General features: G+C 31.8%; 1 protein-coding gene and 1 long non-coding RNA gene across 6 annotated transcripts in view; one reads left to right on the forward strand and one right to left on the reverse strand.

The window, feature by feature from the left end:
- LOC112057783 (uncharacterized) overlaps positions 1-21,437 on the forward strand; it is a 90,772-nt gene extending 69,335 nt beyond the window's left edge. For all 5 annotated transcript variants that reach the window (XR_008251108.1, XR_008251106.1, XR_008251107.1 and 2 more), the window contains 2 exons: positions 14,722-14,883; positions 18,537-21,437. This is a non-coding gene — a long non-coding RNA (uncharacterized LOC112057783). The remainder of the gene's footprint in view (positions 1-14,721; positions 14,884-18,536) is intronic.
- The window catches only part of LOC112057782 (homeotic protein ultrabithorax), a 189,988-nt gene that overhangs the window by 160,320 nt on the left and 2,847 nt on the right, over positions 1-26,821 (reverse strand). The window lies entirely within an intron of this gene.

Here is a 26,821-nt window from a genome sequence, read left to right on the forward strand (position 1 = left end):
AAAGTACAAATACATACTTATACTATTATAATTCTTTGGTATAAATTAAAAAAAAAATACCTACACCTTAATCCCTTTATGCAGATGTATCTATTTATCATACTTGAGTTGTGTGAAATAAAGATGTTAAGTTAGGCCGATGTAACGATATATATTTTATTGCTCTTTACTAATTAGGAGCGTAAAAAAAATTTACGGCCCAAAATAATCTTGGGTATTCATATTCGTTGAGTTAGGAGCCAGAAACAGCTTAATTAAGTCGTAATATTTATTTTATTACTGTATCATTACAGTTTCTTGCGGTAAGAATTTTAGATTGTAATCAAAAAGCAATTCGGAGCACAAAACACAATGGAACTATGTTCCTATGGACCTATGCTTTACGACTGTATTTAAGGAAACGGCGTATAAAGTACAGAAAATTTCAATTATAGTCATCAATTATAATAATTTAAAGTAGGTATTTAAGTGCAGGTATCTATTCCGGAAGTTACGAATCTTTTGATATACGAGTAGTTGGGTATGGTAGGTATAACTAACTGAAGATAAAGGTATAAGTTTAGAATCAATTCAAAAAATATATAGGTACATTAAAAAAAAAAATGTTTTATAAAAGAGGATTTATACGACAATAATTAATTTAATTTCTAAGCAAGTATAGTTTTTCGAGAACAAAAAAATGTTTATTCTATTTATCGAAAAATAAAGTTGACAAAATTCACACTAAATTACCAATTTTTAAAATATTACGGAGTTTAACAAGCACGCGTCGCTGCATCTATTAAAGATTAGCATACAACAATGAATGTTTATGGCGATAAACTACTTTTTATCTTTAATATGTATATTAATGATTACAGGTAGTTATATCATGACTTTTTTCTTTGACACAGAAATCACACGTTGCTTATACTGTTTTATAAATTTTTTTTTAATAATTCTTACAAATTAAATATGTAACAGGTAAAATACAACTGGTTGCTAAAGGTTTAGATACGATCAGAGTAGGTAGGAAAGAATCAGTATCTCAACTAATCACATAGAGACACCATTATATCTCGTCACGTTTAATAGGACGCTTTAACCACGTGGGTGCTTACTTTTTATTGGGTCCTTGAACTTGTACACAATTCGGTCGGTCGATAATTCAGCCGCGAACACACTGTTACTACACTAGTTAGGCGCCTGGAATAACTAATATTATGATAAAAAAATATTAAAAAAATATTTTTAAGATTTTTTTTTGTAAATATTCATCTGTCTATTTTTAATAACGGAATGAAAAAAAAACAACTATATCTTTAAGCACGTTAAGGCATTGAAACTTAAAAGGTATTTCGTAATTATCGTAGATAATTAGATATTACAAAATGGAATCGAATATATTGTTGTATCGAATTTATTGTTATTTAGTTCGTCAAAAATTTTTTTCTTTCGCTTTATAACCGTAATAAGGTAAATATTTCTCATGTTCACAATATTGCAATCAAAACTTGTATACCGACGCTATTGAACGACTTCTGCCTCCGGGCCCCCAGAACAAGTTAACGGAGTACGAAGATCTCGCAAATTGACGCTGTGTTTAACTACCCAGTGCTTATATTAAAATTATTTATGGCTGCACTAAAAGGTGGTCGTTTTTAATATTCCATAAATTACAAATTAAGATTTCCGAACTTATAAAGTGAAATAATGTCATCTTTTTTAAATAAAACTAGCGGACGCCGCGACTTCATCCGTTTAATCAAACCCTGACGCAAAATCCGTTCTTCGCGGACATCTAATAACTATTATAAACTACCTCTGTGCCAAATTTCATCTTTGTACTTCAAGCTGTTTACGAGATTTACAAGAATTTTAACAGATCAAAAATATTGAATATTCGTAAATTTATTAGAATGTACCTATACCTACACATAACAATATTTAATTTAATTTTACTAGCTAATTTTATTAAGTACTTACCTATAGCTACATATGTTTTGTTATTCATATACATTGAGCTTATCTAACATACGAATACCCACCTGTTCTAAAAAAAAAGATACGGAACTGAAAAGTTAACTTAGAATTGCACGTTTTAATTATGTTCGCATACTAATGTAGTATGAGGTAAAGCCCCAAGCATAACAATGGCAAATTGCTGATCTTTGACATCAGCGGGAACAATGGAGCGACGCGACCGGAGATTTATGACGTGCAGCGACTGTCGCGATTCAATAACACGCGGTCAGAGCGACCCCACGACCGTATGAGCGTACAAAGAACGGGATCGACCGGAAAGGGTTACTCGACTTCATACATTCTTACATTTGTCTACACTTTTAATTTTTATTAATAAATTTTATTGAATAGAAGAAGGCGTTACTTTGTAAAGTTTTTACTAATATTGTATGCATGATTTATTTTGGTATTCTTTGCAAAAATCAACTAATCCAGGCGATACTGCATTTCAGATCCTATACAAAGGTAGGTCACAGGACCAAAGAAGTTAAAATGAAAATTCATTTATTTCTTAGTTAACAAGCACTTGAGCAGTGATAGCCCAGTTGATATGACCTCTGCCTCCGATTCCGGAGGGTGTGGGTTCGAATCCGGTCCGGGGCATGCACCTCCAACTTGCGACCGAAGAAAGAATATAATATATATAATATATATAATAATCTCATGAAGACAAATAGACAATTACGGCGCTACGGGTAATGTCGCTATGTCTCTCATTACATTGGAACGAAAGAAATATGATAGAGATTACTACCGCCGCCTTTGGTAGAAATTTTGTCTATTTCTCATCACAAAATATGTCGAACTCGCATGTTAGCATTAAGTAGGTGTGTCAGGAAGTGACCAATTTTTACTTTATACCTACCAAGGTATAAATTTACTCTGAATAATGAAACTGTTGCAAGTGGAGAAAATTAAGTAAATGGTGCAAAACGTTTTAAAGATTTATGCCTTCGTCGACACGGCAAAACCCGGTTGTATCAGATAATCATTCATAACAATTTAGGTTGTTCACATTCATAGAATACCTACAAAGGGCACACTCAAGCAAGCGAAACAACTTCAAAACGGGTATTCTTAGGACCATTTCCTACCAACAATATTAGTCATAAATTATGGAAATCATCTAGACTACATACTTTATAATTAATCGTAAATTAAGGATTCAAATAGTGTAAATTTATTTTGCATATCCATCTTATTAATATTTATTTTGAATACTTTATTTAATCAATTAAAATTGAACACGAACTTAATTTTAATATTTCGTGTACACAAGTATCGTTTAACTAGATTCAAGTAAAAAAGTATACACAGATAACATTTGTTGTAAAGCGACGTTAATGGACTTTAAATTGCGCAATAAAAGTATTAAAAACAATTAAAAAATAATAATTGATAAGATTATTTTATAACTACAATGTTAATATCGCACCTGCCTTTATAACAACCGTGTATGCAATGGTGCTCTGAAATCATTTGCATATTGTAAACAATTTATCAATCGTCACACTATAGTATGTAGTAGGTAGAGTATTTTTAAATTCATCGAATGCCACGTAATTTGTGAAAAAAAATGTATGCACACTGACAATTTTGAATAATAAATTGGAAAAAAAAACATAAATTTTGAAAAAAACCCGAATGTCATGTAATTATTAATTACACTATCGATCAAGTGTCTTTCAGTGTGCTTTCCTCACACCCCACTCAAGTATATTTGCAGACATTCGGTTATTCTTCCCCACATTCACCCCCCGCAACTTTAAACGGCTCAACCGATTTTCATTAAACAATGTCTAAGAACACTCGCGCATAAGACACCTTTAATACATAAAAAACTAAATTGAAATCGCTTCATCCGTTCGGGAATTATGGTGCCACAAACAGACTGACAGACAGACACGTAAAAATTATAACATCCCTCTATTTACGTCGAGGGTTGAAAATTGTCATTATTAGAATTTGTCAAAGTAAAATTTATAAGTAGGTTGAAAATTCAGGAGGTAGGTACATGATAACTTATTTCTTTGAGCTTTCTTAAATTATAAATTGGAGTTTTTGTTTATTGAATAAAAATACTGAAAATAAAATTTATAAGTAGTAGGTACATCGTAACCTTCCTATAACTTATAAAATTGAGATTTCTAATAGTAAGACACGAGCATTTAAGTAGTGGTTTTGGATAAAGAATCAATAATATTTATGTTTAAACTCTGTCCACAAGCTAACGGAAAAGCGTTTCCTTTATCAACGTGAGTTAGATTAGCACTGGTATTTGAGTCTTAATGAAAGAAAAAAACGCCATACGTAACATCACTAATTGCCAAGCAAATTCTCAAAGCACGAAGCAGCTTGTAAAGGTAAAAATAAATTCCTTGAATTATATTAAAAAAACCGTCCACTGAATAGAGACAAACACGAACAACCGTTAATAATTTTACGTAACGTCCCAGTGAATAGTAAAACAGTAAGTTTTCAAGAACAAACAAGCCAGATAATAGATTTGTACCTGCTATGGAAATGTTTTTTGAATTATTGACCGCATGTTTTGGGACTTAACAATTTTATTGCACAAATTAGACAATTTTGTGACGTTCAGACCGTAACGAAATTTTATGGTCACACAAAGCCGGATGTACAAGTACGTGTTATAGGTACTTAGTGTAAAAAAGTTTATTGCTTAATTTATCTACCTTGTGGGTATCCATAAATTAAGTTATTCAAATACCGCTCGTAAAATTTAATTTAGAATGTTTATTTGTATCGAATTGCAACAGAATTGATACTTTACGCACTTTATTGCAGTTAGAAGAGACAGGGTTTAATGAATTTAAATAAGAAATTTCCCTAAAACACCGCTCTAAACATCTGTAGTGACGTAATCAAGCAGCTGATCCTATAAAATATGTTGTAAACGGAACCGCAATAAAAAGAAGGGATCGAGTTCTTCGCGAGAACGAAAGAAACGAGCATAATAGGAACTAGCATTTTGTTATGAAGTATAAGGTCATTTTATTTTAATCCAAGGAGATAATTGAAATGGTAATTTATCAACTTAAAATTCAAATAATTAAAATAACAAAACTTGTTTCACAAAAAATCTATGAAATAGAAACACTATTAAAGTACTCACGAGACTTTTGTCAGAACCTAAACTGATTATGATTGATAATTAAAATTTAAATGCTTTGAATTTAATTTAGATAATAAATATCTACCACACGTGATTATCTAAGTGCTAAAATTCAACATAGTTTGTCAATATACAGCCATACAATAAAAACATTATACTTTTTAATAACATCGACAGTCGACACATTGGAGCGATCGTAAAATTAATAAAATAAAAATTCAACTCTTTCGACGGCCGATGTAGAGTCGTAAAGCCATCGTCTTACTGCGTTGAAGGCGTATTGTGACGTTTTATGTGCAGGCAGGTGTTAACATTATCTTAATTCAGACGCTACTGAACGATCGGTAGGTAAGCTTTGCACTTAAACACAGAATCAGGACCTTAAGGCCCACGCGATATCTCTTTAGTGACAGTAATTTCCTCCTCATTTGCCACGAATGTTGTATCTAAAATTTTATGAGCATAATAAGGCTTTGCACACATGTTTCAGGTTCCGGACAAAGTCATTCGTTAGATTACTCCATAAGGGTGTATGCGTGCATTGTATTTGAACTACGGTTCAACTGTAAATTGTAGTTTAGAATTAATGCATTTGACTGCATTATAACTTGCTGAATGATTGGACAATGCGTTCAGTTTTCTAGCAGAATTACAGGTTGATGTAGCTTGTCAACAATATTATCATAAACATATTATCTATACCCAAATATGTTAAAACTCTATTTATGAACTGACAATTTAAATGTAAATATCAAAAATGTCACAAAAAATAAATGAATACCGAATGGAAGTTTGTTGAAAATATTTCCAGTAATAAGTTTATTTATTTACTTAATTGTAATAATTGTAATTTTATTATTTCATCTACGTTGTTAGTAAAACAATAATAGCTACAATAAGTAAATATTCTTTGCAAAATTCACGTCAAAAAACTCCACAAATCGTAATTAGCAAAACGTATAGTTTAAATATTACTGATATGGACAATTAGTATATCATTATGATAGGTTAATTACTCAAAAAAATTGCGTAATATTTATAATAATTAATTATATTCATAACATCATAATATAACCGTACCTAAGTAATGAATATTAATTTTTATTAATGAAATCATTTTGTTAACTTTTAAAGTCTTTATGAGCACTTTTCTATCGCCAATAAATTGGTATGAATGGAAATATTTTTGGCCGATTTAATTGCTAATTTATTTAAATTGCTTGTTTCCATTAATTTATTAAAATTGCGATGCAATGTTGAAGCACCTTAAAGCCCGAACGTAGAGTTAAGTGCTTGCAATGCGAAAGCAACTTTATAGCTACGTAATAAAGATCAACTTTGTATGCGGAGCCAGATAATATAACTGGAAAGTGATTGCTTGTTGGAACATTGATTTTGTACTAAGTTACGTTGGCTATTTATTTTGTTCGTGTTTTCAACAAACACTATTGAATGACGAAGCTTTTTTGAGCAAATACATTTTTAAAAATATACCTAAAGTATTAGCTGCTAAACCTGTACAGAATAGGTAGTGTTAAGTAAACGAAAGTTATAAAAAGATAGATATTTAGGTAGATACATAAATCCTGATCTGAATCAGCTGATAACTGTGTCAAACAATACTCTAAGCCCAACAGTCCCTGTTGGAAAATGGCGAATCTAAACTACAAATAAAAAAATAGGAGAGGAGAGACCTGTGCTCTGTAATTTAATTTAGGCCAATAAGGCGTTTTTGATGATGATAATGATGATGATGACTGCAGATTACCGTCATCTAAGCCCTAATCAATGCTTACTAGGTAAACTAAAAGTTGTAGCACAAAATACACTAAATCGCAGGTAGATGTCAGGGTCGATTAGTGTTAAATCGCAGTTGTAGTGAGGTCAGCGGGCCGGAAGGGCGGGGTCGCCGCCCTCGCCCTCCACAATTACCCAACTATAAGAACTTTTGCCTTAACTTTGATTTACTCTCTTCTAGTATACACCGTTCAATCCTTAGTATATTAAACCAGCGACAAAAATAAAATTAGTAATGAATTCAATGAAATTATTCATGATTTTTCTCTTGTGATTTTAATATGTAGGTACAAACCGAGTAAATAGAATTTACATCAACATAACTATTTAAAGTGGCAATGACTAAAAAAAACTTTAATAATGTTTACCTATTTTACAGCACTTCTGAGACCAGTCTTTACTGAAAAGCCTTCAAGGAACTTATCATCATGAGTTTATTCTTCAAGACTTCTATTTCCTTGGAAAATTTAAAAATATTGATTGGTTAAATGAATATTGGTTAAATCAACTATATTCGATTAAATAATAAATATTAAATTTAACGTGTGTTTTGTAAATCTAGAAGCAAATATGTAGGTCCTCACATCAAAATTTTTGTTATATGAAATTAAGTAACGTATAGGAAATAGAGTAAGTACCTAATTTTAAACACATAGTAGATACTAACAGCACAAAACAAGTCCATCCAATTTCGAAGTATTGAATGCGTTAAAGCGATCTACATCGTTGCAAACTTATCAAAATATTTACGGCACTTTTGTGGCAATGTGCGAAGACCTTTAAAATTACAACTCTGTTTTTCACTGAAATTCATGCATTATAAGCACTTACTAGGTATGTGATCCATTCACTTTTAAAGGCTATTGTTTTAATGGTAACTAAGTCAGACGTATAATTTACCAACTGCAAGTAAACGTGGACTGGATAACATATTGCACCAATAAGTGGTTAATGCCTCCATAGATATAATACCATGTGTGATATATAGGTAGAAGATATATTACATATCTGAAACTAATAATAATAATTATTCTTAAAAAGATTTTTTGATTAAATAATATAATACATTTCATAGTAGTACTTACTTTTACTTTTTATATAGGTACTCGTAGTACTTATACACACTTTTTATAAAAAAAACGATTTAGAATATAACTAAGACTGGTCCGGCCGTTTACATATAACATTAATTTATTTTCCGGTTAGTAATTTGTTAAAAGTTTTAAAAAGACATAAGTAAGCGGCTAGATCTAGATCAATTATGTCTTTTAAGAAATTCATTCTGAAAATAAAAAGGTTCCTAATAAAACAGTAACATGTACCTACCTCTATGTGCTAACTACGTACTAGATGTGAGAAACTAAAACATGAGAAACAAAAAAATATTCTCATTTTAAAGAAAAAATATTATACCTACAAAATATTTAATATACCTACCTACCTTTCCTATATTAAACTTCAAAATAGTTTATATAATAGCATAGATACCTATAATGTACAATATACGATATATTTTAATGTTAGTTAGGTACATTTTATTACAATATAAATAAAATAGCCTATGACTTTCACAAGTATAATGGCTTTCTAGTACCTAGTAATACAAGTCACTTATAAAAAACTAGATAAGCAGGTAGTACCTACACAGAACATAACATAATATGACATAATTCTATAAAAACTCATATGTTCCTAATAAATGTAAACTATAAATATTAATGGCTCTATCTTCTTCATTCATCGTAGACAGGAATCTAAAGCATCTACCTACGTTTGAAATTCTTCATATTATAAAACTCGTAACGTTTATTTTAGATCTTTAGCTGAACCGGTGGAATTCTTTAAATATGTTTAAATGCTTGCGAAGTGCACCGTTGGAACGATACACCGTGTCTTAAATAGATATATCTTGTTTAGCTTTTCATTAGGTAAGTTTATATTGTACTCATAAACGCCTAAAGGAAGTGTTGAAAGTTAGAGAAGCAAAGGAACTCTATGTCTATAATATACCCTGTATTTTCATAAAATGTTTGAACAAACAAGCATTTTGACATACTACCGATCTGATAAATAAGAGTTTTTAGAATTTTTTTATTTATGTAATTTTTTTCAATATGAACAAGTTACAAACGACTGCATTAGTAAATTTAGACAAGTAGGCAGATAATAAAATACATTTTCAAGAAAAAAGTTGGATTTTTTTTTGCATCGACTAGCAACTACAAAGAGTAGTCAGAAGTTTTATTACCAATTTACATATACTCAATAGGTGTACAAGATTTTAAAATGATGGTACCTACACTTCATTTCCAGACCTTTTTTTCCAGGACAATTTTTTTAAACCGATTAATTTAGATGGAATGAAAGAAAAATAAGTATTACACTCAAAGCTTCTTCTACAAAACAAATTAAATACTATAAAAATACATTGGTAAATAAAATATTATAAAAATACATTGGTAAAATAAAAATTAAAAAAACTGATTCAAGATAATAAAAATTGAAAAATCAAATAAATAATATAACTTAGATTTTTTCAAAACTACACAAATTTGGTTTACATAATTAGGTAGTGAACTACCATTTGCAATTTATTTATTAATTACAGGACACCCTGTATAATTTATAAGCCATTTTTATTAGTACGCCAATGTTTAACTATTACGCCATGTCTAGGCTATAACGACGCTGTAACTCAAAGCGCTAGAGTCTATGTTTGTAGAGACATTTACGCGGCGCGCCAACTCCGTGCATTCGCATTCATAAACTTCCCGGTCCCTGACCTTTTAAAAAAACACTGACATATTTTTAACACACCAGCCAGTCTATTCACTAACTTTGACGTAAGATAGCTACCTTAAAGAATGAACATCAAATCAATAACAACCGCATTTTTCATATTCTGTAAAGCGTATTTTCAACAATAATATCTTTTTAACATATGAACGGACTTCAGACGTTTTTCACTTATTTTCATTTTAACACAACATTATTGAACCGATTTTCATGAAAATGGGATAAAGCTGGAAGTAGGTACCTACCTATTCTTTCACACAAAAATAATCAAAATTAATTATTAAATGAAGTTGTGAGGTATCAAACATTAAAAAAAGAACATACGCGTCGAATTGAGAACCACCTCCTTTTTTTTAAGTCGGTTAAAAAGCACAATGTCAAGAGGAAAATGTCATCTACCTAGTCTATGATATCCACAAAGGGTCGTCAGTAGGCACTAAATGATATTTTATACCTATAATCTCAATTTTGATCAGTTACAATTTAAACAGTGTCATAACACACGAAGAGATGACACATCCATAGAGCGACTTGTGATGCAACATAAAGGTGGAGGGCAGAAGACTGACCGAGTAAAAACCGCTCTCCATTGCTCGCTCCATGAATGTACTAGGAGAGCTACGGGACTCTATACTACGGGAGGAATGGCGACGGATAGTGAGGCTTGCGACCACACCCAAATGACAACCACGACCACTCTGTCAAGAGTGTAGCGACGAAGAAGAAGAAGAAGCATCAAATAAATACGTTAACACGTGACTTAAGAATTTATAACTAGGTTAAATGCTCACTTATAAACGTCAAAGTTAGTGAATTAGTTTGCTGAAATATAGAACGTTAAATACATTGTCAATCGTATTTGTCCGCCAAACCACGTATCGTACTTCAAAATCGCACACCGAATAGCTTCCAGTAATTCAATTTTATATCTTAATGGCTAATTTAAAACACATTATAAAACTGCACTTAACACACAGTGCCCGGCTCGTATTTTCCGTTGTAAACATGACGGGTGGGGTAATGTTTTATGTATCGCAAGTCTGCTGTGAAGGAAACTCCTATTGTGATTCTGCGCGTACGCCGTTTATTCTAACATCCGTGCGTTGACAACTAAACGCATCTCGCGTTAAGCGTGCGAAAAGTAAAAGCTTAATCTTCTTACGAAAAATTCACAAATTTACTAAATACGCATCTATTTTGTGTGAAAACAGTCACTATACATTAGCGCTGTTAGTATAATAAACCTTCTCACACAGGAACCTTGCCGAAATTTCACGTGTTTATTAAAAATGCATTACGCATCTATTACATTTAAGAACGAATACCAAGGATTTGACAGGATGTGACGTCCTTGAAGTTCACTTTAGTGCTGTTATAATTCCGCAAGTCCATGACAGCTGTCAAAGTACTCGTAGCTGGACATCGCGTAAATTGGAGATACGTGGCCCGCATCGCATGTCTGGAGCGCTTTGCCGCGCCGCTCTCAAATTGAACTGTGGTAGGTCACGACGCCTTACAATTCTGACGCCACATGCATAACGAACACTAGAATTCCTCTCACAACTTGCACCGGCTCACATATATGGAACTGGACTGTTTCGTACGTCCGCCACATACGAATTTCTAAACGCCACTACTCCGTTTCAATAATTACGTTCCAAAAGAGCCGCCGCTGATAGGGAATGGTGGATAACTCAATTTCGTTGTCCTGTGGGTTCATAAATTATAATTTACTGCCGCGTTTCTGGCCATAGGCCGTGATGAAAAAACGGGCTCTATAATAGAAACGTCTTTTTTTACCCGCATGTATCGTTTAAGTTAAGTTAGGCTTGTGTCCGTTTTCAACATCGTTCGCTGTTAAGTTAGTAGGAACATTGATCAACGCTGTCGTCTCTTTCTGAGATGCGGTCACAGCTGAACCAAGGTTACATAGTTCATTGCAACATTATTGCCTCGAATCCATTTGTGTAGTTATTAACTATTAGGTACCTACCTACGTATAACTATATTTTTAAATGTAGGTATTATTTAGAGTTCTGTGACATTAATCTATTCTGATGTCGAAAGATCAGACATAATTAGAATTAATTAAGTCATAAACTAAGTAAATATTTTCATCGAACTTTTTTCTTCTTAAATTATTTTGGTATTGAATGCAACTTGGACTGGATACCAACAAGTGGGTTAATTTTGATTTAATTTTGTGTTAGAACGAGAGAGATATATTTCCTAACGTGGCTCGCCTCCACTAATATTAGAAGGGTTTATTAGTTCGATACGTGGTGGGGCCCATACATCACTGAGCGGCGCCGGCGCAAGCTTTCTGTAACCGTTGGTAATATTTCAATTTTTTTAACGCAGTAACAATTTCAAACTTAAACTTAATAAGTATTATAAAGAATAGTCAGTGTGTCGGTTTGTTACTTTCATTTAACTACAAAACTATTATAATATGTAGGTATTTTATTGCATACACAAATTAAAAAGAATAATAAAAAAGTGTGCGAATTAGCCTTAAATAAGCACTTTTGAAATGTCATAGGTCATAGTTATGTTGTCTGTTTATAGTGCCTTTACTACGTTCGGAAAGCACCCATCTTGTTATAGAAAAAGTCATAGGTTACGTACCTGCCTATACCTACTTTAATCAGAAAAAGTAGTGCGAGAGTTGAGTGCGACCTCTGCTGGCCTATTCACTATTTTGGTCTTTATTATCAACCTATTTAAGTGGACAACAAACAAAGTGTGTAACTATATGATAATATCCAACGTAAGCACCGGATGACATTTGTAATTCGTATCTTAGTATGAGGATGACATTTTGTCAATTGTTTTTTTTTTATTTTGATGAGTTAATAATAATAACCAAAAAAGCAAATAGGCCAGTAGGAAACGCTAATTTAAAAAAAAAATAGATATTAAAATTAAATTTAAAAAAAACACTTTTGTATAACACTTATTAAAAATTTGCCATAGCACAAGAATCAGAAAACTCGGAAAGAAAACTTTCACCAAACAGGCGCTGGACACAGCGCTAACAGTCGAATCGTCCATAAAATTTTATTGATAGATAATTATTGGATTCCTACCGAAATGGTGTGATAAACTTTATTGATCGTTATATCGAGCTGCGAAGCAAATCTGATACAACCGTGACGGATCAAACAGATTCGATACGCGCTATAGAGCGGTGTATGATTGACTAAGGATAATTAAAAAGTAGCAAAAGTATAAGCCGTGATAGCTCAGTGGATATGACCTCTGCCTATGATTCCGGAGGGTGTGGGTTCGAATCCAGTCCGGGGCATGCACCTCCAACTTTTCAGTTGTGTGCATTTTAATAAATTAAATATCACGTGTCTCAAACGGTGAAGGAAAACATCGTGAGGAAACCTGCATACCAGAGAATTTTCTTAATTCTCTGCATGTGTGAAGTCCGCCCATCCGCATTGGGCCAGCGTGGTGGACTATTGGCCTAACCCCTTTCATTCTGAGAGGAGATTTGAGCTCAGCAGTGAGCCGAATATGGGTTGATAATGAAATTAATGAAAAGTATAATGAAACCGAGGTACGTGAACTTGCATGCGATCGATTACCTATTTGCATACTTCGTACTTGGTATATTCATCATCATCCGTAATTATTATTGTTGTGATAAGGAGACTTATTGTTTTTTATTTAAAGAAACGCCACATAAATTATTTTAATGGCACACTTATTTATCTTTACGGGGAACAGGCAATGAATGCTAGTAGGTAAGTATTTTAAAACTGTAGTAAAAGATTAATTATTAAGAACCTACATGAGACGATACATTTTCTGGATAGGAAAAATTTTGTTAGACAATATTTTCATTTAGGTAGGTACATTAGATAGAGAAGTAGATTCCTTCCAACCTAACCTACCTACATACATTTAACCGTTAATTTTAAGGTTACAGTGAGTAGGTACCTAAATCCTGTAATGAAATTTCCTTTGAAGTAAGTAGATAAAGATAACCATAATATGAAATCAATTAAGGTCAAATTCCTGTAGCTTACTTTTACTGTTGTAAGCAAAAGTAATAAAGATATTTCATCAAAATGTAATTTTAGTTAGTTTATTTGCCGTGCACTACTCATTTTCCTCCTCTGAAATCGAAATTATTACGAATTATTAGTTAAAAAATTACTGACCGACTACCGATACCGACTTATTCTTTTTTTTTATTATGAAGAGGTCATATTTTAGCAGTTAAGTATAGGTTTAATGATTTAACTAAAACCGTAAAGTAATGTTAGCCGCTTGTTGAAACTTGTAGCAAAATTAACACGATTGCCCGACTTAGTTCAAAAAGAAGACACATTGTTCTGTAAAACGTTAGTTTCGGCACGAAACCCCTTACATCACGACAATAATTCTAGAACATCACAAAATATTTTCATTGCCACGCGAAAACTGTCTTTATGTCCTAAGCGAAAGAGTCCATCAAGAGTTTTGGGGACAGAAAAAGGCTGTGGAAATTGTGCTTCTGAAAAATGAAACTAGTGTCGTGAAAATTAAAATTGAATTTCGTTTGTCGTTAGCGAGATTTTTGCATCGAATGTAAAGGTGGCGGCGGAGTTATTTATACGAGGTGTATGTTGCCATGCACTGTTTATGTGAAATTAAATATGGTTTAATAGTTTACTTGAAACGGGTTAGGGCACGGCTGAGTTAGTTGGTGCAATTTTATAAAACGACACGCTTCCCTTCTAACTTACAGTGTAATTTTTTATGCAAGAACCTAACGTGCAAAATAAACAGTTAGATAATTGCATTTTTTTCATATCAGCAATTCTCTGCGACAATTTTAGTTTCCACGAGTTCAAAAATACGGTATGGTATTTAAATTAAAAAACCAAAAAAAAAAAAATATTTAGTCGCACCACATTAAGTAGAACATAGTGTGCACTCGCCTTTAATTTCATACGAAGATTTAATTTTAATTTTAGTTTTTTTTTTTGTAGATATTAAGGTACCAGCAGAGGATTTGGAGGGAATTGAGACGATATCAACGATTGGAACAAGCCTTACTACCTTCAGACAGCCTGAAAGAATTTCACGGAAAGAAGTTTTCTACCTGTCTGCCAAACTTCTATTTGAGGAGTCACCCGATGATTGTATTTTTTGTATGTATTTTTATTTCTTTATGAATTTTATGAAAGATAATTTATTATTATATAATATTTTCCTATCATAATTTTTGAATGAACAAAAGTTTTCGTATACATCTACCTACTGTTGGCGATTGTAGAGTGGCGGATCGTGCAAAATTATTAATTGGCGAACAGTCTTCAAGCGGCCCGAACAGGCTTGCGAGCCACGCAATGCTATGATATTTGGAGACATATTAGTAAATTATAGCAGATTAAATAGTTACGTCATTTAGGATGGTATGTTAAGAATTAGGTTAACTAACACGTCAATACATTCCATATCGTATGTTTTAACTTTTGTGTTTTTGTCCTTATGTCAATGATGAAAATTTTAAATGGATAAAATACTTCTCCAGTTATAAAATGACATAGACACCTACATATTAAATAACAAACAAACAAAGATTTAAAAAAATAGTTAATAAGTTTACCAAAAAATATGCCTTACCTACTTGGGTATTAGGCATTAACCTAATACTTACCAATCTACCTACGTAAGTAACATTAACTTATCTGTAACCTCTGTAAGTAATTTAAAAAACATTTTGAATTGCATTTACAGGGACATTTCATTCATGACTTCATGCATAAGTAAAGAGTAATTAAATGTACGTTGACACATTCAAAAAAGTCCTCAGTTAAACATATTAGTATTTAGGTACAAAAGATAAGCAACTAAATTGCGTAATAATACTGTAGCTTAAAACAGCTGGAATTTATCTTGTAACTTGTGTTAAAAGAGATTTTCGTACAAGTCGATGTTAGGTACTATACAATTGTTAAATTCCATAATGTCAAAGATGACTGGAGGCCGCTGGATCTTTACTCAGAAACTACAATAAATTGTAAATGAATGTAACTATTGTAAAATAAGAATCAAATCTTGAGTTTCTTGCTCGCTCTTTTCAGCAGATCCTGTCAAACCGGTGGTAACTGAGCCACTACTATGAGATTAACCTGAACCTGTTGAAAATCATTTAAATTAAACAAATTATGAATTTCTTACAATCAAAATTCAACAAAAAATTGTAATCGGGTCTGCAAAATGATCGTCCTTTATTGCCTGTAGTTAAATTGTAAAATGACAAAAAAAGATACAGAATAACCTTACACAAACACTGTAATTATACACAGATTTCATTTAATACGTATCTACGACACTGCTGTATACAATTGCATGTAATAACTACAACATTGTTGCTCACGCAAACAAGAAAAATATTTAAATATAACGTCTACAATTATTTTGTCGATGGTAAAATTAGTGTAATCGTATAGCTATTATTTATTCATAATTACGAACGTTGTCTCGCATTTCGTATGCAAATTGCAACCGTATATGTTATAATTACTTGCATTTAATCCGTTGGACACTGACTTTTAGGAAAGGTAATGAATAGGTAACATTTGAGTGGTAATAACCATTGTTTGTATTTACCCGTATCTACCCAAATTGTTTATTCAAAAAATCACCTTTTGAAAATTGGCTTGTATTTGTTTTTGATTATTTTCATATCATCCTCGTTTATGCACACACACGCAAGTTTGTCTACATGGAATAAAAATTCCTTCGGATACGTTTTATTTCAGTCGTTTTCAATTAAACAATCGACAAAGTATAGATATACCTACATTTATTAAATATACAAAATGTACAATGCTGAGACTAGAAAGACAAACAATGTTTTTTTTTATAAGTTGAAAAATGTAGTAAATTAGTTTCTAGTTTCATTGGATAATATAATGGCTCTTTTACAGTACCAAGCAACTCGCCATATAGGAGAGGGGAAAAATTATTATAGACTATACAAACCTTTACTAATATGTGTTTAATTTATATTTTTAATGGCATCTAATTTGAAAGCCACAGCGGAGCCTTGGCCAGATTTGGCCTGCTTCAAAAAATGTGAAAGTCCTTCTAAACTTAGCTTCTGATAACGACTGTGATTTGTTTTGGTTTTTAAATATAGTATAGACCGATTATAGAGTTAGCTCTCTCTGGTCAAATGTCCTAACATAACATCCCCGGGGCGGACCGACCGACTAACTTCGACTGCATAATAATACCTGTTTACCTATAGGTATACCCACGTAGACGTTAGGTATCATATATCTTTAATAATTGGTGGATATCACACTGCAATTGCAACATAAATGGCACTTTGATGAATTTTTCCTTCTTCGTACTACTGAACTGTCGGCAGAATAGTTTATTTTATGTTATCTACAAGATAATAACACTATGTAGTGACATTTTAATTACACACTTTTTATTCATGTCCACATGTAGGTACCTCTCGAAATTTCGAACAGGTGAATGTATTATTAAAAAAAATAAGTAGGCGTCCTCGAGGATTTAGGATTTTTTAGATATTCCGTGAAAAATCAGAGAAGCTTATTATTGATTGATTATTGTACTAAGCTTATAAAAATTTTAAAAGTTTTAGATTTCTGGAATAATACAGTAGAAAACCATCATATCCATCCATTATGTAAATTTATCTATCTCGGTGAATAAATTTATCATGATCAGTTTAGCGGTAAAAACGGAAATTGGTAATTACTGATTATTAATGCATTTATAATATTAACTAGGTAGATCTGATGAAAATTTTCATTTTTTAACAAAAATATATGTTAGGCACTACATACCTACTAACGAAGGTATTTGCTAGCTTTTTGTCAAAATCTTTTAAAAAATTAACTCTAACGTAGGGAGGAATTATTAACACCGATAGATATCTATTTTATCATTCCTTCCACTAGAGCACGGAACACTAAGTCCGGAAAAATAAAAACGGACACAAGTTCTCGGCAAACAATGAGTGGAATCGAAACAATTGTAAGATTACTGTAGAAAGTCACGGTTTGGTTGTACGTAACCGATGATTTCCAATGCAACGCGTAATAACCTAACCTGTTCCCAGCTTGGCTCGGTTACATTTATCTTCATACGGGGCATTATCTACTTAGATACAGTTAAGTTTTTAGGCGAGATCTATGTTGCTTCGTTTCGGTAATTATTTTATGTGAATCGATATTTTTTTTGCAGACGGTACGCCGATCAAACCTACAATTTACTCGTACGGTACAAGCTGTGTTGTGGTTGGTTATCCTTTTTAAAATAACATTTTTTATTGGCTTCAATATTCTTAACAATTTGAAACAGTTTTTTATGCACTTAATTGAAATACGAGTAGGTATGTTAAATGTTATCTGAGTAATAATAATTATTTTATCCTGTATAGTGATTTAGCTAGTCGATTTAGTAAGTTGATTATTTCGTACGTTTTTCGATTAATACTTACAGCTTAATATTTTTTTTATTTTTTACTATTTTTCAACATTACTGCTACTAGATAACTATTAATTAGTCTAGTAAATCAATAAAAAAGCTGTGGATTTAGGTACATTGCTATAAATACAAACATTGACATTTTAAAAATTGTTCAAATTAATTGTTATAGCTTTAATTTTTGTCATATTACCAACGCACTAATCCTACGGTAGTATGGTTACTATCGATGTACAATGTTAAGGTCATAATTCAATAATAAACTAATTTTGTAATTAAATAATTACAATTATAATAAAATTATGTTAACAATAAAACTCCATTGTTCCAGCTCTGGGCCCGAGTTCCGGAGATGGCGAGCTTTCGTGGCACACAAAAAGAAAGTACGCACACCGATGCAACTTATATTTATCACTTCACAGCTGCACACCTATGATCGATCCTTATTCAAGATGGCCGCCGGCACAGGCGGGAATCAACTCGCACACTCCCCTCCCGCACCGCGGCCCGTCAATCTCACCACTGCACCGATTAATTAATAAACTTTGTGTTTTAATAAGTAATTTAAATAAAAATTCATGATACGTGTACACTCTAACACGATTTTTGACTCACTAAAAGTCAAAAAACTTGGCGTATTCAAAACTTGAAAGTCATAAAACATATTCTCCCCCATTATTAGTTTATGGCTAGCGACTGTTGCGGGGCTATTATGTCGTTATTTTTGTGTGTTATTCAACGTTTGTTTTGATTGTGTGCGGTGCGGACGAGCCAATTTGGGGTACCATTAGGAACTATTGAGTACTTACGTGGCATTCTTTATGAATGTTGCTCAAGGTCGTCATTGTTGTAAACTACTTACCTCACTAAGACCTGTTAAGACGAATTTCACAAACTGAATAAATACCAAGTAACAAACAAAAAAATGCACATTTTTTAATGTTTTGAGTAATTACACTTGACTTTTTATTGTTAACTGTGGTAAGCATAACCTACCTATTAGTTAGGTATACATTTTATGTATCAATCAAGTCATACTTATTGCCTATAACTACTCTAACTAATATCAAACAATTTATTATGTAAAAAATTTTAGCTCTTCTAGGTAAATTTAAAAAATGTTTTAATATTTTTAAGCCATTTTTACTAATTTTAATATAGAATTAAGTAAAGCAGATATAAATATAGATATAAAAAAGATATATATACGTACAAAGTGTCAGTATGTAAATAAGCTGGAAATAATTTACATTCGGATCGCGTCGATAACATAAAGTAGAGCAGTCTTCAAGTCGGGCGCCATGAGTCAATGTTGCGTCACTCCGTATTTTACCGTGCCGGAGATTTATAAACAGTTTGTATGCAATATAGGAACGCGTTGGTGATCTTATATTATTTTGTTTTTTTTAATAATCTATTTAAAAAATACATATATTTGTAACAAAAAACATAGATTATTTATCTACCTTTTTCTTTTTGGTATTGCCTACTATACTGTAAGGAAACGTTGTAGGTTATATTTTATTTAAAAATGTATAGGCCCCAGCACTAGATTTCTGGATGTTTACAAAGGTTTAGGTCACTTTAGGGTTAGCTGGCAATGTGTGCAAAAGTTTTTTATACTAAAAGATTTTTTTTACTTATTAGGTATAAAATCGTTGGATGTGTGTAACATCCTGGTATACATATTGAGTTATTAATTTATTAATTGCTTTCTTTTTATGTATTTATCACAATTAATGAGATTGACATCTCTACTTTGACTTTAGTTTGGATTAGTAGGTACCTATTGACTGTAGATGTTGAAGCCTCCTTCGAAATTTAAGGCCTCCAGTTATAGTTTCAAGCTCGGATTCAAACACAGAACCTCTATATTGTCAATCAAGCCTTTACCAACGATTGCCGGCGACTTTTTTTTTTTTAAATAAAAATAACAAAAAAAAATTATATTATTTTAATATCATTGCGCCAACAACAGTGTCGTCTTTTGTAAAAATTTCCCACCGAGGTTATTTATAACTATTCTATTCAATGCTAATCAACTTTTAGTCAAACGACGTTTTTCCAGACATCACACAATTAGTCACGATTAAGTTATTATATTCATAATACTAAGATTTATATGCTATGCGTAGTTTAGACTAGTCTAGTAAGAAGGTAGGTTGTTATTAGTATTATGTAAGTATAAGCCTTAATAGCGCTATTCGATTTAATAGCTCTATGGTAAAGGTTCTGGACTCATATTAAAAAAGTCTGCAGTTCTATTCCCGCCATTTGTTTTCGTACACACTTTTAGCCCAAGCTTAAATGGTGGGGAAAAATTAAGGTTATGTTTAGAAGGTATCATTTTTTTATATTAAAAACATTCCGTTGTTGAAATGTTGCAGGTAAGTATACTTGAAGCCATAGGTAGTAGAAAGCGCAATAGGAGGTATTAACTTCGATTGAACGACGAAGAAGGTATTAACTTCGATTGAACGACAAGCGGCATCTAGCGAAATATAAATCCGTGGCAAGCGTGCAGTCGAGCGCAGTTGTATACAAAGTAAAAAAATACTGCGTTTAGTAAAAAGTTGTGAGATAGTTATCAATGTACCTATTAAAAATGTTTACATGGCTTCATCAGTGAAATACACATGGCTCAGTTAAAATGAGTAAATTAATTTTTAATAATTTTTCTGTCTACATTTTATTTGTTTGTTTTTTCAAGTCTTTAAATAGTTTCAGTGCGTATCTTATACTGAAAATAGGTAAATTAATTATACCCATAGGATCGTCCCGGTGGAGTAGACCTTTCGAATAAACTTGTTCGAAGGCAACTTTTTAATTTTTTCCTATATAAGTTTTGTTTGTATTTTAACTATAGGTACCTACTAAGTAGGTTATAAGTGCGTATATTATTCTAAAAATAGGTTCACTATTTGTATAGGAACGTCCTAGTGGGGTGAGACCTTTCGAATCGACTTGTTTGAAGGCAACTTTCGTTCAAGGTTCAACCGCATTATCGCACGTTTTAAATAATTGGAGGCCGACCATTATTATAAAGATTGGGTATGGGCTCTACTTACAAATTACTAGAGAACACCGCCGGCCACTCTGAGACCTTGGACTTTTATAATAACTATGCTATTGGAGTTATTGTCTTATAGCTAGCTACTGTTCATTATATTCACTACAGAACTTATCTGAAGGTTTTTGGAATGAAATTCTTTTATGCCTATATCACGCAACGCAAAGGTATTAAGGAAACTGAATACGACAATAGTCCAACGTGCCAGGATCGAACCCTACACCTGTCTGTGTTGCTTCAGGATTAACTTTTTGTACTAAGTAACTATATAGCTACCTATATACTAGAAGTAGATAATTAAATTACTTACTTACCTATATAAGTAGTAACTGGTTTTTCAAACTTAAGTAGGTGTGAGATAGAATATAACTTGATTTATGAAACGATGAAAATAGCTTAATGGACAAGGATTGTGGATTTGTCAATTGACTGCCGGGTTCATAATAAATCTAAAATATACATATTATGGAAGAATACTTAAATCAAAATGAAATAAATAAAATTCAATTGTTCTCTAATTGAAAAATAAACCAACAGTAATAAGTAGGTCGCCTATACCCGTGTCTTGAAGTGCACAACTTAGGTAGTGATTACAATATCTCATTTTTCCTTTAATAAAGGAGCATTTAAAATATTTCGCCGTGAGCGAAATTCAGTCGCCAATTTTTAAACCTGTTTAGAAATTATAGGGTCAGGGTAAGGTTAGATTGGAGCCTGTAACGCCGGCTTGATAAGCGGTAGGGGAACCTACGTATGATCAAATTTTTTCGAAAATAAACTCAAATTTAGTTTATTCAGAAAGAACAATTTATTTTGATTCGTCAATAGATACATGTTTTTTTTAATATCATAATAGTGATGGTGGTTGAGTAATATCTCCGCTTTCCCATGGTAAAACGGGGATAAAATCATTGTAAAGTTGAAATAATTTTTAAAGTCGGTCGAATAATTCTTGGATTATTAATATGTATAATCGTATCGACGAAACAAACAAATGTTGCCTCTTTATAATATCACTCTAAAGAGATTTTAGATACTTACCTACGTATTACACTCTACAAGTTATTGGTCAGATTTTGAAACTTTCCCTGTGTACTTATTTCATTCACATAATTTTAAAATCTATTGTTAAAATTCTACTTCTAGGTTTCAAAATGTCAAATGTCTGAACAACTTTCTCACCTTTATTCAGAACATAGGTACTACAAAGACGTATTCAGGTTCAATTACAAAGATCTGCTAATAACTTTTTGTTCTATGTAAGTATAATTACACTAATTACCTAGGTACGTTGCATTTTAGCCGCATCATCAAATTAATCTCTACTTTGTAATGATCTTGATAATTTAATGTTTTTGTTAGAACTTAAGATACAACCATGGGTTCCGTATGGGTATAACATTATTATGTAAGTATTAGGTATATTTAGCATTGAATTAGACCCTAAATGTTTTAAATTTACAAACTATAAGATATTTTTTAAGCTGTTGCATAGTTTTTATTGCGAGTTTTGAGCGCAGCGACTAATTCAATAAATTCTGTAACGAAAATAATACCCAAGCCGTGCGTGCATCAAGTTAACACATTTCGACGTTATCATATCGACTCAACTGAACAACTGGTGTGAAACTAAGGAGCAAAACGTATTAAACCAGTTCAATTCCAGCTCAACGAAAAGACATTTTTTTATTCTTTTCTAAAGAATAAAAATACTAATAAAAAATAGCTTTACTGCGGCAGGCCCGGAGTGCCACACGTATTTTTAACCAATATCGCCGTATCTATTTATTATTGAACTACAGTAAATATATTTTGGTAGAAATAAAATAACCTAATATGACAAAGGTATCTATTCTATAAAGTAGCTTTTTACAATATCTACGTTACAATGTACCTTCAATACAAAGTCCAAAAAAGGTTTTATAACACTCGTCAGCGAACCCTAAAACTTGTATGCAAACAATTTCTGACGGGTGATTTATAAGGAACTTCATGTTGCTTTTTTTTTCAACAAAATAATTACGCCGGCACATTTATCTTATATTTTTCCACATTTAAATGATTAATCATTTTCATAATGGTCAAGTACTAATTAAATTACGATAAAATGCAAAAGATTTAATGAGTATTTTAAATATAGTTGAACAATTGTGTTCCTTACAATGAAATAAACTCTTTTATTGCGTAAATGATTATCATTAGTCATAATTAAGTTTGGACTAGATTAGAATTTTTAAGTTAGATTTATCTGTTTTAACCTTTTTACGCAATTAAAACTACAAAGCTAAATATTCTGAAATATTACGAATAAATAACTATTTCACTTAATTATAATATTAAATTAGAACCGACAATAGTTTTATAACCTACCTAGTATGACCTAATTTTTAATGTTTTTTGTTAAATGATAAAAAAAATGTACCTATTATTTTTAATCAAAAATTTTAGAAAATTGTTTTTTTCATAGACAAAAATTTAAAAGCTCCAATTTCAAAGTCGTGGCAATGAATGTCGATCATGGGTTTATTAAGTTCTTTTATTTTTTCTAATATAGCTATGATTTACCGACATTTTAATTTAGATGGCGTCAAATAATATATATATAAAAAATACTTATTGTACGAGCAAACTGCACAAAATTTACATTTCCTTCTATAATACAGTTTCGTAAAGAGCCCTCAGGGTAGCCAGTGCATTTTTATATCTATGGAGTGAATAACGAAAAGCTAATGCCACATATGTAACTACACTAAGCTAATGGCTTATAATATGCTCTATGCTCCATGTTAAGTGATTCCACATAGATAAGTACCTATGTTCAAAGGTTGATTAAGAAGTTAGGTGGGTATATCTATAATTTTCACACTGGTAAAAACATTACCAGCAATGAGCCTCGCACAATCGGATACAAAACATGGGCTCCGCATTTCAAAAGAAGATACCTTCCTACCAATTATCCAAAACACACGTCGAAATCGAATTGAAATAAAATTTGAAAGCGAGATTGGTTCGACTCGGAGACTACGAGTTATTAAGGTACCGCCTGCGCGATTTAAAATGATAACACGAAAACTTCAAACTCTTGTTAAATAGATGCTGTTTTGGACTTTTCAAATTTATATTACTTACAGTTGCTAAAAAATGCTGTTTTGAAAAATATATTGAACCCAAAATCTGACATTTTTACTCTTATTTTAACTCAAATAAGAAATCATTAGGTAAATTCCATTAAAAAAATTATCTTTAATTGTGTGATAGGTTGGTCCATTATTTTTGAACTGCCCTATACATTTGGGTTTTCGTTTCCACTAGGTATAAACTTTTTTACATTAACTTGATGTTTTTTTTTATATATTACAATATACTGCTACCTACTGCAATTCCCTTTGTGGAGTCTATATTAAAATAAGAATCTCATTCCTCATTCTTTTTCATTTTACCTACTGCAAATATATACAAGCCTCTTCCAGCTTCGATTTTTCCTACAAGCTATGAGATATATTCAAGTTAAGAGTGAACAAACATCTTCTAGGTAAGCGCGCTTCACATAGTTGAGTCACACATTTACTCTTCGCTTTCCATCAGACATGATTGGATTATAATAAAAATATGGTTGTTTATTTCTTATTTATATACCTATGTTAAAAAGAAAATAAAATACTTACTACCTTAAAAAAAAATCAAGAAAAATATATGTTTTGTTTCATTAAAACTATTTGAGTATTTTCTTAATTGTATAAGCAAGTAACAGCAAATAATTTATTGAATTGCATTGCAGTTGTGAAATGTAGCAAAAATAGGTATAAGGGTCATCGATGCAATCCACAAAAAAAATATTCTAATCAGATTTTTTATAAGTACTTCAATATTATTTCTCATCCGTATCAAATCTGTTAGTATAAGCATACTAAAGGGTCACTTGAAGCTTAAAAAGCAGCACGTGTTGATTAGAGAGCATGCCTTAAAACGCAAGAAGTTAAAATTAAAAAAAATACACTTGAAGAATTGAAGCTACAAAGAGCCCTTAACAGGATCCCATACGAGCCTCATGGGCCACGTCCTTGTATTGTTTTCGCGGTGCGTTGCGTGAACCGAAGTGAAATATGGCCGACAGTCCGACTACTTATTTTTGGTTAGTTTTATTTTTTAGGCTGTGTTACTTAATTTTATCAAGTCGCATGAGTTATGAGTATAAGGACCACACGCGCGTTCGCCGTGTTAATTACACCGGCATTACCGGGTTATGGTCATAGGAGTGACCGATTTCATCGGGTTCAATGGAATTTGGTGGAAGTGTACTCGATTCGTTTCGAAACAATGCGGGGCCCATTGTCATCAACTTGTTCTAGCTGACAAAAGCTGTCATATTTCAATATAATGGAAAATAATAACGATAGATTAAAATCTAAAATTTGTTAGAAGAGTCGATCAACTTTAAAGATAATACACAAAAAATAAATGATATTATTGTTGTTTTTTTTTTTGGTTACTACTTGCCTTGATAGACGTTACAACTTGCCCCAAGCGCGAGGTTAGTTGTAACACCGCTTCTAAAAAACAATTGATTGTAAAATAATGACTATTTAAAATATTATGTTTACTTGATTTGGTAGAGGAATAGTTACAGTATCCAACCGACTTTATTTAGTAGCACCTAATTTAATCAATAGATCTCAAGATATATTAGTTTTAATGAAGACTGTTACAACAATCCCCTCGTTCCCCTACTCTAAGCCCGCCAATCCGCATTGTAGCATTGTGGTGGTTCTAAACTCTTTTATAACAAAGCCTTTTTCTCTGAAGTGAGCTATTAAAATTTAGCCGGATGATGATGATGATGATATTGTCCTACTTTGAAACATTAAACTCAATAGCACCATGGTAAAAGGTTCCGCCTAGAGTCCAAGAGGTCACTGGTTTGATCCCACTCTTTGAACTCGCTTTCACTCATAACACAGTCAAAGATTGATTGTAGATGAAGTAGAGTGATTAAAAAGGTCATACGTATGACCAATTAGATTTCAAATTCTTGTAAGAAAATTCTCTAATATGACTATTCTGCCATGAGGAATGTAAAATAGGAACAAATTATTACAATGGTTGGTAGATTTAACAGCTTACACTTAAGCTAAAACAATTAAATTAGTTTAGTTGTGACAGTAATTTATAATTACATTTTTACTTTAACGTAGGTAAATAAACAACATTTCTTAAACTTTTTTTTTCTTAATTTATTTATGGGTTAGTGAAAACCACAAACTACTTAAAATTGTCAAAAGTACGCAATATAACTGTGGCTTATTGAAAGTGAGAAAATTAATCTACATTTTCACTCCTCTATGATTTGACTGTTTGTAAAATATTTGTGTCGTATTAAAAAGTTACAATTTAAGGTTGAATTTATGTGAAGACTGAAATTTATTTTTTAGATCAACGAAAAAATAATGTAACATTTGAATAATAATTTAATTATGATTGCCGAATCCTTTGTATTTTGCATTAATAGTAATATGTTGTCCTCCAGTGATCCTTTAAATACAGTTCCT

This window comes from Bicyclus anynana, chromosome 10 (assembly GCF_947172395.1).
Source record: "Bicyclus anynana chromosome 10, ilBicAnyn1.1, whole genome shotgun sequence".
NCBI classification, from domain to species: Eukaryota; Metazoa; Arthropoda; class Insecta; order Lepidoptera; family Nymphalidae; genus Bicyclus; species Bicyclus anynana.